A 17,211-nucleotide genomic window follows, 5' to 3' on the forward strand; every position below is an offset into this window, starting at 1 on the left:
GATTAAATGATAAAATCATAACAATAATTCAACTTTACTTGGATTAAGTAGAGTGAATATACATCAGTTGAGAATAAATGCATGCACAAAACTTTGCATGGATTAGTTTTAAGAATCAGTGCATGCTTTAAATGATAAAATCATGACAATAATTCAACTTTACTTGGATTAAGTGGAGTGAATATACAACAGTTGAGAAAAAATGCATGTATAAAACTTTGCATGGATTAGTTCATAAGAATAAATGCATGCTTTAAATGATAAAATTATGACAATAATTCAACTTTACTTGGATTAAGTAGAGTGAAATATACATCAGTTGAGAATAAATGAATGCATAAAATTTTGCATGGATTAGTTCATAAGAACCAGTGCATGCTTTAAATGATAAAATCATAACAATAATTCAACTTTACTTGGATTAAGTAGAGTGAATATACATCAGTTGAGAATAAATGCATGCATAAAATTTTGCATGGATTAATTCATAAGAATCAGTGCATGCTTTAAATGATAAAATCATAACAATAATACAACTTTACTTGGATTAAGTAGAGTGAATATACAACAGTCGAGAAAAAATGCATGAATAAAACTTGCATGGAAAAGTTCATAAGAATAAATGCATGCTTTAAATGATAAATTCATGAAAATAATTCAACTTAACTTGGACTAAGTGGAGTGAATATACATCAGTTGAGAAAAAATGCATGTATAAAACTTTGCATGGATTAGTTCATAAGAATAAATGCATGCTTTAAATGATAAAATTATGACAATAATTCAACTTTACTTGGATTAAGTAGAGTGAATATACATCAGTTGAGAATAAATGTGTGCATAAAACTTTGCATGGATTAGTTTTAAGAATCAGTGCATGCTTTGTATAATAAGTTCATGACAATAATTCATCTTTACTTGGATTAAGTAGAGTGAATATACATCAGTTGAGAATAAATGCATGCACAAAATTTTGCATGGATTAGTTTTAAGAATCAGTGCATGCTTTAAATGATAAGTTCATGACAATAATTCATCTTTACTTGGATTAAGTAGAGTGAATATACATCAGTTGAGAATAAATGCATGCATAAAACTTTGCATGGATTAGTTATAAGAATCAATGCATGCTTTAAATGATAAAATCATGACAATAATTCAACTTTACTTGGATTAAGTAGAGTGAATATACATCAGTTGAGAATAAATGCATGCATAAAACTTTGCATGGATTAGTTCATAAGAATCAATGCATGTTTTAAATGATAAATTCATGACAATAATTCAACTTTACTTGGATTAAGTAGAGTGAATATACATCAGTTGAGAATAAATGCATGCATAAAATTTTGTATGGATTAGTTTTAAGAATCAGTGCATGCTTTAAATGATAAGTTCATGACAATAATTCATCTTTACTTGGATTAAGTAGAGTGAACATACATCAGTTGAGAATAAATGCATGCATAAAATTTTTCATGGATTAGTTTTAAGAATCAGTGCGTGCTTTAAATGATAAGTTCTTGACAATAATTCATCTTTACTTGGATTAAGTAGAGTGAATATACATCAGTTGAGAATAAATGCATGCATAAAACTTTGCATGGATTAGTTCATAAGAATAAATGCATGCTTTATATGATAAATTCATGACAATAATTCAACTTTACTTGGATTAAATAGAGTGAATATACATCAGTTGAGAATAAATGCATGCATAAAATTTTGCATGGATTAGTTCATAAGAATCAGTGCATGCTTTAAATGATAAGTTCATGACAATAATTCATCTTTACTTGGATTAAGTAGAGTGAATATACATCAGTTGAGAATAAATGCATGCATAAAACTTTGCATGGATTAGTTCATAAGAATAAATGCATGCTTTATATGATAAATTCATGACAATAATTCAACTTTACTTGGATTAAGTAGAGTGAATATACATCAGTTGAGAATAAATGTATGCATAAAACTTTGCATGGATTAGTTATAAGAATCAATGCATGCTTTGTATAATAAGTTCATGACAATAATTCATCTTTACTTGGATTAAGTAGAGTGAATATACATCAGTTGAGAATAAATGTGTGCATAAAACTTTGCATGGATTAGTTCATAAGAATAAATGCATGCTTTAAATGATAAAATAATGACAATAATTCAACTTTACTTGGATTAAGTGGAGTGAATATACAACAGTTGAGAACAAATGCATGTATAAAACTTTGCATGGATTAGTTCATAAGAATAAATGCATGCATAAAATTTTGCAATTATTAGTTTTAAGAATCAGTGCATGCTTTAAATGATAAAATCATGACAATAATTCAACTTTACTTGGATTAAGTGGAGTGAATATACAACAGATGAGAAAAAATGCATGTATAAAACTTTGCATGGATTAGTTCATAAGAATAAATGCATGCTTTAAATGATAAAATCATGACAATAATTCAACTTTACTTGGATTAAGTGGAGTGAATATACAACAGATGAGAAAAAATGCATGTATAAAACTTTTCATGGATTAGTTCATAAGAATAAATGCATGCTTTAAATGATAAAATCATGACAATAATTCAACTTTACTTGGATTAAGTAGAGTGAATATACATCAGTTGAGAATAAATGCATGCATAAAACTTTGCATGGATTAGTTATAAGAATCAATGCATGCTTTAAATGATAAATTCATGACAATAATTCATCTTTACTTGGATTAAGTAGAGTGAATATACATCAGTTGAGAATAAATGTGTGCATAAAACTTTGCATGGGTTAGTTTTAAGAATCAGTGCATGCTTTGTATAATAAGTTCATGACAATCATTCATCTTTACTTGGATTAAGTAGAGTGAATATACATCAGTTGAGAATAAATGCATGCACAAAATTTTGCATGGATTAGTTTTAAGAATCAGTGCATGCTTTAAATGATAAAATCATGACAATAATTCAACTTTACTTGGATTAAGTGGAGTGAATATGCAACAGTTGAGAATAAATGCATGTATAAAACTTTGCATGGATTAGTTATAAGAATCAATGCATGCTTTAACTGATAAAATCATGACAATAATTCAACTTTACTTGGATTAAGTAGAGTGAATATACATCAGTTGAAAATAAATGTGTGCATAAAACTTTGCATGGATTAGTTTTAAGAATCAGTGCATGCTTTGTATAATAAGTTCATGACAATAATTCATCTTTACTTGGATTAAGTAGAGTGAATATACATCAGTTGAGAATAAATGCATGCATAAAACTTTGCATGGATTAGTTCATAAGAATCAATACATGTTTTAAATGATAAATTCATGACAATAATTCAACTTTACTTGGATTAAGTAGAGTGAATATACATCAGTTGAGAATAAATGCATGCATAAAATTTTGCATGGATTAGTTCATAAGAATCAGTGCATGCATTAAATGATAAAATCATGACAATAATTCAACTTTACTTGGATTAAGTAGGGTGAATATACATCAGTTGAGAATAAATGCATGCATAAAATTTTGTATGGATTAGTTTTAAGAATCAGTGCATGCTTTAAATGATAAGTTCATGACAATAATTCATCTTTACTTGGATTAAGTAGAGTGAATATACATCAGTTGAGAATAAATGCATGCATAAAACTTTGCATGGATTAGTTATAAGAATCAATGCATGCTTTAAATGATAAAATCATGACAATAATTCAACTTTACTTGGATTAAGTAGAGTGAATATACATCAGTTGAGAATAAATGCATGCATAAAACTTTGCATGGATTAGTTCATAAGAATCAATGCATGTTTTAAATGATAAATTCATGACAATAATTCAACTTTACTTGGATTAAGTAGAGTGAATATACATCAGTTGAGAATAAATGCATGCATAAAATTTTGTATGGATTAGTTTTAAGAATCAGTGCATGCTTTAAATGATAAGTTCATGACAATAATTCATCTTTACTTGGATTAAGTAGAGTGAACATACATCAGTTGAGAATAAATGCATGCATAAAATTTTTCATGGATTAGTTTTAAGAATCAGTGCGTGCTTTAAATGATAAGTTCTTGACAATAATTCATCTTTACTTGGATTAAGTAGAGTGAATATACATCAGTTGAGAATAAATGCATGCATAAAACTTTGCATGGATTAGTTCATAAGAATAAATGCATGCTTTATATGATAAATTCATGACAATAATTCAACTTTACTTGGATTAAATAGAGTGAATATACATCAGTTGAGAATAAATGCATGCATAAAATTTTGCATGGATTAGTTCATAAGAATCAGTGCATGCTTTAAATGATAAGTTCATGACAATAATTCATCTTTACTTGGATTAAGTAGAGTGAATATACATCAGTTGAGAATAAATGCATGCATAAAACTTTGCATGGATTAGTTCATAAGAATAAATGCATGCTTTATATGATAAATTCATGACAATAATTCAACTTTACTTGGATTAAGTAGAGTGAATATACATCAGTTGAGAATAAATGTATGCATAAAACTTTGCATGGATTAGTTATAAGAATCAATGCATGCTTTGTATAATAAGTTCATGACAATAATTCATCTTTACTTGGATTAAGTAGAGTGAATATACATCAGTTGAGAATAAATGTGTGCATAAAACTTTGCATGGATTAGTTCATAAGAATAAATGCATGCTTTAAATGATAAAATAATGACAATAATTCAACTTTACTTGGATTAAGTGGAGTGAATATACAACAGTTGAGAACAAATGCATGTATAAAACTTTGCATGGATTAGTTCATAAGAATAAATGCATGCATAAAATTTTGCAATTATTAGTTTTAAGAATCAGTGCATGCTTTAAATGATAAAATCATGACAATAATTCAACTTTACTTGGATTAAGTGGAGTGAATATACAACAGATGAGAAAAAATGCATGTATAAAACTTTGCATGGATTAGTTCATAAGAATAAATGCATGCTTTAAATGATAAAATCATGACAATAATTCAACTTTACTTGGATTAAGTGGAGTGAATATACAACAGATGAGAAAAAATGCATGTATAAAACTTTTCATGGATTAGTTCATAAGAATAAATGCATGCTTTAAATGATAAAATCATGACAATAATTCAACTTTACTTGGATTAAGTAGAGTGAATATACATCAGTTGAGAATAAATGCATGCATAAAACTTTGCATGGATTAGTTATAAGAATCAATGCATGCTTTAAATGATAAATTCATGACAATAATTCATCTTTACTTGGATTAAGTAGAGTGAATATACATCAGTTGAGAATAAATGTGTGCATAAAACTTTGCATGGGTTAGTTTTAAGAATCAGTGCATGCTTTGTATAATAAGTTCATGACAATCATTCATCTTTACTTGGATTAAGTAGAGTGAATATACATCAGTTGAGAATAAATGCATGCACAAAATTTTGCATGGATTAGTTTTAAGAATCAGTGCATGCTTTAAATGATAAAATCATGACAATAATTCAACTTTACTTGGATTAAGTGGAGTGAATATGCAACAGTTGAGAATAAATGCATGTATAAAACTTTGCATGGATTAGTTATAAGAATCAATGCATGCTTTAACTGATAAAATCATGACAATAATTCAACTTTACTTGGATTAAGTAGAGTGAATATACATCAGTTGAAAATAAATGTGTGCATAAAACTTTGCATGGATTAGTTTTAAGAATCAGTGCATGCTTTGTATAATAAGTTCATGACAATAATTCATCTTTACTTGGATTAAGTAGAGTGAATATACATCAGTTGAGAATAAATGCATGCATAAAACTTTGCATGGATTAGTTCATAAGAATCAATACATGTTTTAAATGATAAATTCATGACAATAATTCAACTTTACTTGGATTAAGTAGAGTGAATATACATCAGTTGAGAATAAATGCATGCATAAAATTTTGCATGGATTAGTTCATAAGAATCAGTGCATGCATTAAATGATAAAATCATGACAATAATTCAACTTTACTTGGATTAAGTAGGGTGAATATACATCAGTTGAGAATAAATGCATGCATAAAATTTTGTATGGATTAGTTTTAAGAATCAGTGCATGCTTTAAATGATAAGTTCATGACAATAATTCATCTTTACTTGGATTAAGTAGAGTGAACATACATCAGTTGAGAATAAATGCATGCATAAAATTTTTCATGGATTAGTTTTAAGAATCAGTGCATGCTTTAAATGATAAGTTCATGACAATAATTCATCTTTACTTGGATTAAGTAGAGTGAATATACATCAGTTGAGAATAAATGCATGCATAAAACTTTGCATGAATTAGTTCATAAGAATAAATGCATGCTTTATATGATAAATTCATGACAATAATTCAACTTTACTTGGATTAAGTAGAGTGAATATACATCAGTTGAGAATAAATGCATGCATAAAATTTTGCATGGATTAGTTTTAAGAATCAGTGCATGCTTTAAATGATAAAATAATGACAATAATTCAACTTTACTTGGATTAAATAGAGTGAATATACATCAGTTGAGAATAAATGCATGCATAAAATTTTGCATGGATTAGTTCATAAGAATCAGTGCATGCTTTAAATGATAAGTTCATGACAATAATTCATCTTTACTTGGATTAAGTAGAGTGAATATACATCAGTTGAGAATAAATGCATGCATAAAACTTTGCATGAATTAGTTCATAAGAATAAATGCATGCTTTATATGATAAATTCATGACAATAATTCAACTTTACTTGGATTAAGTAGAGTGAATATACATCAGTTGAGAATAAATGCATGCATAAAATTTTGCATGGATTAGTTTTAAGAATCAGTGCATGCTTTAAATGATAAAATAATGACAATAATTCAACTTTACTTGGATTAAATAGAGTGAATATACATCAGTTGAGAATAAATGCATGCATAAAATTTTGCATGGATTAGTTCATAAGAATCAGTGCATGCTTTAAATGATAAGTTCATGACAATAATTCATCTTTACTTGGATTAAGTAGAGTGAATATACATCAGTTGAGAATAAATGCATGCATAAAACTTTGCATGGATTAGTTCATAAGAATAAATGCATGCTTTATATGATAAATTCATGACAATAATTCAACTTTACTTGGATTAAGTAGAGTGAATATACATCAGTTGAGAATAAATGCATGCATAAAACTTTGCATGGATTAGTTATAAGAATCAATGCATGATTTAAATGATAAGTTCATGACAATAATTCATCTTTACTTGGATTAAGTAGAGTGAATATACATCAGTTGAGAATAAATGTGTGCATAAAACTTTGCATGGATTAGTTCATAAGAATAAATGCATGCTTTAAATGATAAAATAATGACAATAATTCAACTTTACTTGGATTAAGTGGAGTGAATATACAACAGTTGAGAACAAATGCATGTATAAAACTTTGCATGGATTAGTTCATAAGAATAAATGCATGCATAAAATTTTGCAATTATTAGTTTTAAGAATCAGTGCATGCTTTAAATGATAAAATCATGACAATAATTCAACTTTACTTGGATTAAGTGGAGTGAATATACAACAGATGAGAAAAAATGCATGTATAAAACTTTGCATGGATTAGTTCATAAGAATAAATGCATGCTTTAAATGATAAAATCATGACAATAATTCAACTTTACTTGGATTAAGTGGAGTGAATATACAACAGATGAGAAAAAATGCATGTATAAAACTTTTCATGGATTAGTTCATAAGAATAAATGCATGCTTTAAATGATAAAATCATGACAATAATTCAACTTTACTTGGATTAAGTAGAGTGAATATACATCAGTTGAGAATAAATGCATGCATAAAACTTTGCATGGATTAGTTATAAGAATCAATGCATGCTTTAAATGATAAATTCATGACAATAATTCATCTTTACTTGGATTAAGTAGAGTGAATATACATCAGTTGAGAATAAATGTGTGCATAAAACTTTGCATGGGTTAGTTTTAAGAATCAGTGCATGCTTTGTATAATAAGTTCATGACAATCATTCATCTTTACTTGGATTAAGTAGAGTGAATATACATCAGTTGAGAATAAATGCATGCACAAAATTTTGCATGGATTAGTTTTAAGAATCAGTGCATGCTTTAAATGATAAAATCATGACAATAATTCAACTTTACTTGGATTAAGTGGAGTGAATATGCAACAGTTGAGAATAAATGCATGTATAAAACTTTGCATGGATTAGTTATAAGAATCAATGCATGCTTTAACTGATAAAATCATGACAATAATTCAACTTTACTTGGATTAAGTAGAGTGAATATACATCAGTTGAAAATAAATGTGTGCATAAAACTTTGCATGGATTAGTTTTAAGAATCAGTGCATGCTTTGTATAATAAGTTCATGACAATAATTCATCTTTACTTGGATTAAGTAGAGTGAATATACATCAGTTGAGAATAAATGCATGCATAAAACTTTGCATGGATTAGTTCATAAGAATCAATACATGTTTTAAATGATAAATTCATGACAATAATTCAACTTTACTTGGATTAAGTAGAGTGAATATACATCAGTTGAGAATAAATGCATGCATAAAATTTTGCATGGATTAGTTCATAAGAATCAGTGCATGCATTAAATGATAAAATCATGACAATAATTCAACTTTACTTGGATTAAGTAGGGTGAATATACATCAGTTGAGAATAAATGCATGCATAAAATTTTGTATGGATTAGTTTTAAGAATCAGTGCATGCTTTAAATGATAAGTTCATGACAATAATTCATCTTTACTTGGATTAAGTAGAGTGAACATACATCAGTTGAGAATAAATGCATGCATAAAATTTTTCATGGATTAGTTTTAAGAATCAGTGCATGCTTTAAATGATAAGTTCATGACAATAATTCATCTTTACTTGGATTAAGTAGAGTGAATATACATCAGTTGAGAATAAATGCATGCATAAAACTTTGCATGAATTAGTTCATAAGAATAAATGCATGCTTTATATGATAAATTCATGACAATAATTCAACTTTACTTGGATTAAGTAGAGTGAATATACATCAGTTGAGAATAAATGCATGCATAAAATTTTGCATGGATTAGTTTTAAGAATCAGTGCATGCTTTAAATGATAAAATAATGACAATAATTCAACTTTACTTGGATTAAATAGAGTGAATATACATCAGTTGAGAATAAATGCATGCATAAAATTTTGCATGGATTAGTTCATAAGAATCAGTGCATGCTTTAAATGATAAGTTCATGACAATAATTCATCTTTACTTGGATTAAGTAGAGTGAATATACATCAGTTGAGAATAAATGCATGCATAAAACTTTGCATGGATTAGTTCATAAGAATAAATGCATGCTTTATATGATAAATTCATGACAATAATTCAACTTTACTTGGATTAAGTAGAGTGAATATACATCAGTTGAGAATAAATGCATGCATAAAACTTTGCATGGATTAGTTATAAGAATCAATGCATGATTTAAATGATAAGTTCATGACAATAATTCATCTTTACTTGGATTAAGTAGAGTGAATATACATCAGTTGAGAATAAATGTGTGCATAAAACTTTGCATGGATTAGTTCATAAGAATAAATGCATGCTTTAAATGATAAAATAATGACAATAATTCAACTTTACTTGGATTAAGTGGAGTGAATATACAACAGTTGAGAACAAATGCATGTATAAAACTTTGCATGGATTAGTTCATAAGAATAAATGCATGCATAAAATTTTGCAATTATTAGTTTTAAGAATCAGTGCATGCTTTAAATGATAAAATCATGACAATAATTCAACTTTACTTGGATTAAGTGGAGTGAATATACAACAGATGAGAAAAAATGCATGTATAAAACTTTGCATGGATTAGTTCATAAGAATAAATGCATGCTTTAAATGATAAAATCATGACAATAATTCAACTTTACTTGGATTAAGTGGAGTGAATATACAACAGATGAGAAAAAATGCATGTATAAAACTTTTCATGGATTAGTTCATAAGAATAAATGCATGCTTTAAATGATAAAATCATGACAATAATTCAACTTTACTTGGATTAAGTAGAGTGAATATACATCAGTTGAGAATAAATGCATGCATAAAACTTTGCATGGATTAGTTATAAGAATCAATGCATGCTTTAAATGATAAATTCATGACAATAATTCATCTTTACTTGGATTAAGTAGAGTGAATATACATCAGTTGAGAATAAATGTGTGCATAAAACTTTGCATGGGTTAGTTTTAAGAATCAGTGCATGCTTTGTATAATAAGTTCATGACAATCATTCATCTTTACTTGGATTAAGTAGAGTGAATATACATCAGTTGAGAATAAATGCATGCACAAAATTTTGCATGGATTAGTTTTAAGAATCAGTGCATGCTTTAAATGATAAAATCATGACAATAATTCAACTTTACTTGGATTAAGTGGAGTGAATATGCAACAGTTGAGAATAAATGCATGTATAAAACTTTGCATGGATTAGTTATAAGAATCAATGCATGCTTTAACTGATAAAATCATGACAATAATTCAACTTTACTTGGATTAAGTAGAGTGAATATACATCAGTTGAAAATAAATGTGTGCATAAAACTTTGCATGGATTAGTTTTAAGAATCAGTGCATGCTTTGTATAATAAGTTCATGACAATAATTCATCTTTACTTGGATTAAGTAGAGTGAATATACATCAGTTGAGAATAAATGCATGCATAAAACTTTGCATGGATTAGTTCATAAGAATCAATACATGTTTTAAATGATAAATTCATGACAATAATTCAACTTTACTTGGATTAAGTAGAGTGAATATACATCAGTTGAGAATAAATGCATGCATAAAATTTTGCATGGATTAGTTCATAAGAATCAGTGCATGCATTAAATGATAAAATCATGACAATAATTCAACTTTACTTGGATTAAGTAGGGTGAATATACATCAGTTGAGAATAAATGCATGCATAAAATTTTGTATGGATTAGTTTTAAGAATCAGTGCATGCTTTAAATGATAAGTTCATGACAATAATTCATCTTTACTTGGATTAAGTAGAGTGAACATACATCAGTTGAGAATAAATGCATGCATAAAATTTTTCATGGATTAGTTTTAAGAATCAGTGCATGCTTTAAATGATAAGTTCATGACAATAATTCATCTTTACTTGGATTAAGTAGAGTGAATATACATCAGTTGAGAATAAATGCATGCATAAAACTTTGCATGAATTAGTTCATAAGAATAAATGCATGCTTTATATGATAAATTCATGACAATAATTCAACTTTACTTGGATTAAGTAGAGTGAATATACATCAGTTGAGAATAAATGCATGCATAAAATTTTGCATGGATTAGTTTTAAGAATCAGTGCATGCTTTAAATGATAAAATAATGACAATAATTCAACTTTACTTGAATTAAGTGGAGTGAATATACAACAGATGAGAATAAATGCATGCATAAAATTTTTCATGGATTAGTTTTAAGAATCAGTGCATGCTTTAAATGATAAGTTCATGACAATAATTCATCTTTACTTGGATTAAGTAGAGTGAACATACATCAGTTGAGAATAAATGCATGCATAAAATTTTTCATGGATTAGTTTTAAGAATCAGTGCATGCTTTAAATGATAAGTTCATGACAATAATTCATCTTTACTTGGATTAAGTAGAGTGAATATACATCAGCTGAGAATAAATGCATGCATAAAACTCTGCATGGATTAGTTCATAAGAATAAATGCATGCTTTATATGATAAATTCATGACAATAATTCAACTTTACTTGGATTAAGTAGAGTGAATATACATCAGTTGAGAATAAATGCATGCATAAAACTTTGCATGGATTAGTTATAAGAATCAATGCATGATTTAAATGATAAGTTCATGACAATAATTCATCTTTACTTGGATTAAGTAGAGTGAATATACATCAGTTGAGAATAAATGTGTGCATAAAACTTTGCATGGATTAGTTTTAAGAATCAGTGCATGCTTTAAATGATAAGTTCATGACAATAATTCATCTTTACTTGGATTAAGTAGAGTGAATATACATCAGTTGAGAATAAATGCATGCATAAAACTTTGCATGGATTAGTTCATAAGAATAAATGCATGCTTTAAATGATAAAATAATGACAATAATTCAACTTTACTTGGATTAAGTGGAGTGAATATACAACAGTTGAGAAAAAAATGCATGTATAAAACTTTGCATGGATTAGTTCATAAGAATAAATGAAAAATTTAAAATTTTGCATGGATTAGTTTTAAGAATCAGTGCGTGCTTTAAATAATAAAATCATGACAATAATTCAACTTTACTTGGATTAAGTAGAGTGAATATACATCAGTTGAGAATAAATGCATGCATAAAACTGTGCATGGATTAGTTTTAAGAATCCGTGCATGCTTTAAATGATAAAATCATGACAATAATTCAACTTTACTTGGATTAAGTGGAGTGAATATACAACAGTTGAGAAAAAATGCATGTATAAAACTTTGCATGGATTAGTTCATAAGAATAAATGCATGCATAAAATTTTGCATGGATTAGTTTTAAAAATCAGTGCATGCTTTAAATGATAAAATCATGACAATAATTCAACTTTACTTGGATTAAGTAGAGTGAATATACATCAGTTGAGAATAAATGCATGCATAAAACTGTGCATGGATTAGTTTTAAGAATCAGTGCATGCTTTAAATAATAAAATCATGACAATAATTCAACTTTACTTGGATTAAGTGGAGTGAATATACAACAGTTGAGAAAAAATGCATGTATAAAACTTTGCATGGATTAGTTCATAAGAATAAATGCATGCTTTAAATGATAAAATTATGACAATAATTCAACTTTACTTGGATTAAGTAGAGTGAATATACATCAGTTGAGAATAAATGCATGCATAAAACTGTGCATGGATTAGTTTTAAGAATCAGTGCATGCTTTAAATAATAAAATCATGACAATAATTCAACTTTACTTGGATTAAGTGGAGTGAATATACAACAGTTGAGAAAAAATGCATGTATAAAACTTTGCATGGATTAGTTCATAAGAATAAATGCATGCATAAAATTTTGCATGGATTAGTTTTAAGAATCAGTGCATGCTTTAAATGATAAAATCTTGACAATAATTCAACTTTACTTGGATTAAGTGGAGTGAATATACAACAGTTGAGAAAAAATGCATGTATAAAACTTTGCATGGATTAGTTCATAAGAATAAATGCATGCTTTAAATGATAAAATTATGACAATAATTCAACTTTACTTGGATTAAGTAGAGTGAATATACATCAGTTGAGAATAAATGCATGCATAAAACTTTGCATGGATTAGTTCATAAGAATCAATGCATGATTTAAATAATAAAATCATGACAATAATTCAACTTTACTTAGATTAAGTAGAGTGAATATACATCAGTTGAGAATAAATGCATGCATAAAACTTTGCATGGATTAGTTCATAAGAATCAATGCATGTTATAATGATAAATTCATGACAATAATTCAACTTTACTTGGATTAAGTAGAGTGAATATACATCACTTGAGAATAAATGTATGCATAAAACTTTGCATGGATTAGATCATAAGAATCAGTGCATGCTTTAAATGATATAATCATGACAATAATTCAACTTTACTTGGATTAAGTAGAGTGAATATACATCAGTTGAGAATAAATGCATGCATAAAACTTTGCATGGATTAGATCATAAGAATCAGTGCATGCTTTAAATGATAAAATCATGACAATAATTCAACTTTACTTGGATTAAGTAGAGTGAATATACATCAGTTGAGAATAAATGCATGCATAAAACTGTGCATGGATTAGTTTTAAGAATCAGTGCATGCTTTAAATAATAAAATCATGACAATAATTCAACTTTACTTGGATTAAGTGGAGTGAATATACAACAGTTGAGAAAAAATGCATGTATAAAACTTTGCATGGATTAGTTCATAAGAATAAATGCATGCTTTAAATGATAAAATTATGACAATAATTCAACTTTACTTGGATTAAGTAGAGTGAATATACATCAGTTGAGAATAAATGCATGCATAAAACTTTGCATGGATTAGTTCATAAGAATCAATGCATGTTTTAAAAGATAAATTCATGACAATAATTCAACTTTACTTGGATTAAGTAGAGTGAATATACATCAGTTGAGAATAAATGCATGCATAAAACTTTGCATGGATTAGATCATAAGAATCAGTGCATGCTTTAAATGATAAAATCATGACAATAATTCAACTTTACTTGGATTAAGTAGAGTGAATATACATCACTTGAGAATAAATGCATGCATAAAATTTTGCATGGATTAGTTTTGAGAGTCAGTGCATGCTTTAAATGATAAAATCATGACAATAATTCAACTTTACTTGGATTAAGTGGAGTGAATATACAACAGTTGAGAAAAAATGCATGTATAAAACTTTGCATGGATTAGTTCATAAGAATAAATGCATGCATAAAATTTTGCATGGATTAGTTTTAAAAATCAGTGCATGCTTTAAATGATAAAATCATGACAATAATTCAACTTTACTTGGATTAAGTAGAGTGAATATACATCAGTTGAGAATAAATGCATGCATAAAACTGTGCATGGATTAGTTTTAAGAATCAGTGCATGCTTTAAATAATAAAATCATGACAATAATTCAACTTTACTTGGATTAAGTGGAGTGAATATACAACAGTTGAGAAAAAATGCATGTATAAAACTTTGCATGGATTAGTTCATAAGAATAAATGCATGCTTTAAATGATAAAATTATGACAATAATTCAACTTTACTTGGATTAAGTAGAGTGAATATACATCAGTTGAGAATAAATGCATGCATAAAACTGTGCATGGATTAGTTTTAAGAATCAGTGCATGCTTTAAATAATAAAATCATGACAATAATTCAACTTTACTTGGATTAAGTGGAGTGAATATACAACAGTTGAGAAAAAATGCATGTATAAAACTTTGCATGGATTAGTTCATAAGAATAAATGCATGCATAAAATTTTGCATGGATTAGTTTTAAGAATCAGTGCATGCTTTAAATGATAAAATCTTGACAATAATTCAACTTTACTTGGATTAAGTGGAGTGAATATACAACAGTTGAGAAAAAATGCATGTATAAAACTTTGCATGGATTAGTTCATAAGAATAAATGCATGCTTTAAATGATAAAATTATGACAATAATTCAACTTTACTTGGATTAAGTAGAGTGAATATACATCAGTTGAGAATAAATGCATGCATAAAACTTTGCATGGATTAGTTCATAAGAATCAATGCATGATTTAAATAATAAAATCATGACAATAATTCAACTTTACTTGGATTAAGTAGAGTGAATATACATCAGTTGAGAATAAATGCATGCATAAAACTTTGCATGGATTAGTTCATAAGAATCAATGCATGTTATAATGATAAATTCATGACAATAATTCAACTTTACTTGGATTAAGTAGAGTGAATATACATCACTTGAGAATAAATGTATGCATAAAACTTTGCATGGATTAGATCATAAGAATCAGTGCATGCTTTAAATGATATAATCATGACAATAATTCAACTTTACTTGGATTAAGTAGAGTGAATATACATCAGTTGAGAATAAATGCATGCATAAAACTTTGCATGGATTAGATCATAAGAATCAGTGCATGCTTTAAATGATAAAATCATGACAATAATTCAACTTTACTTGGATTAAGTAGAGTGAATATACATCAGTTGAGAATAAATGCATGCATAAAACTGTGCATGGATTAGTTTTAAGAATCAGTGCATGCTTTAAATAATAAAATCATGACAATAATTCAACTTTACTTGGATTAAGTGGAGTGAATATACAATAGTTGAGAAAAAATGCATGTATAAAACTTTGCATGGATTAGTTCATAAGAATAAATGCATGCTTTAAATGATAAAATTATGACAATAATTCAACTTTACTTGGATTAAGTAGAGTGAATATACATCAGTTGAGAATAAATGCATGCATAAAACTTTGCATGGATTAGTTCATAAGAATCAATGCATGTTTTAAAAGATAAATTCATGACAATAATTCAACTTTACTTGGATTAAGTAGAGTGAATATACATCAGTTGAGAATAAATGCATGCATAAAACTTTGCATGGATTAGATCATAAGAATCAGTGCATGCTTTAAATGATAAAATCATGACAATAATTCAACTTTACTTGGATTAAGTAGAGTGAATATACATCACTTGAGAATAAATGCATGCATAAAATTTTGCATGGATTAGTTTTGAGAGTCAGTGCATGCTTTAAATGATAAAATCATGACAATAATTCAACTTTACTTGGATTAAGTGGAGTGAATATACAACAGTTGAGAATAAATGCATGTATAAAACTTTTCATGGATTAGTTCATAAGAATAAATGCATGCGTTGTATAATAAGTTCATGACAATAATTCAACTTTACTTGGATTAAGTAGGGTGAATATACATCAGTTGAGAATAAATGCATGCATAAAACTTTGCATGGATTAGTTCATAAGAATCAATGCATGCTTTATATGATAAGTTCATGACAATAATTCATCTTTACTTGGCTTAAGTTGAGTGAATATACATCAGTTGAGAATAAATGCAAGCATAAAACTTTGCATGGATTAGTTCGTAAGAATCAAAGCATGCTTTAAATGATAAATTCATGACAATAATTCAATTTAACTTGGATTAAGTAGAGTGAATATACAACAGTTGAGAAAAAATGCATGCATAAAACTTTGCATGGATTAGTCATAAAAATAAATGCATGCTTTAAATGATAAAATCATGACAATAATTCAACTTTACTTGGATTAAGTGGAGTGAATATACAACAGTTGAGAAAAAATGCATGTATAAAACTTTGCATGGATAAGTATAGCATCGATTATTTAATAAGAATCATATCATATTTGCATTATTATATTTGAGTTTTTAAATAGTTCTTTCTCTGGTTAAAACATTAAGAGAAGATATTTTGTTCACGTCTTCGTTGATCGTCAAGACCTGATCACAGCTGGATCATGATGACCCAACCA

The sequence above is a fragment of the Aethina tumida genome, chromosome 1 (assembly GCF_024364675.1).
Source record: "Aethina tumida isolate Nest 87 chromosome 1, icAetTumi1.1, whole genome shotgun sequence".
Lineage (NCBI taxonomy): Eukaryota > Metazoa > Arthropoda > Insecta > Coleoptera > Nitidulidae > Aethina > Aethina tumida.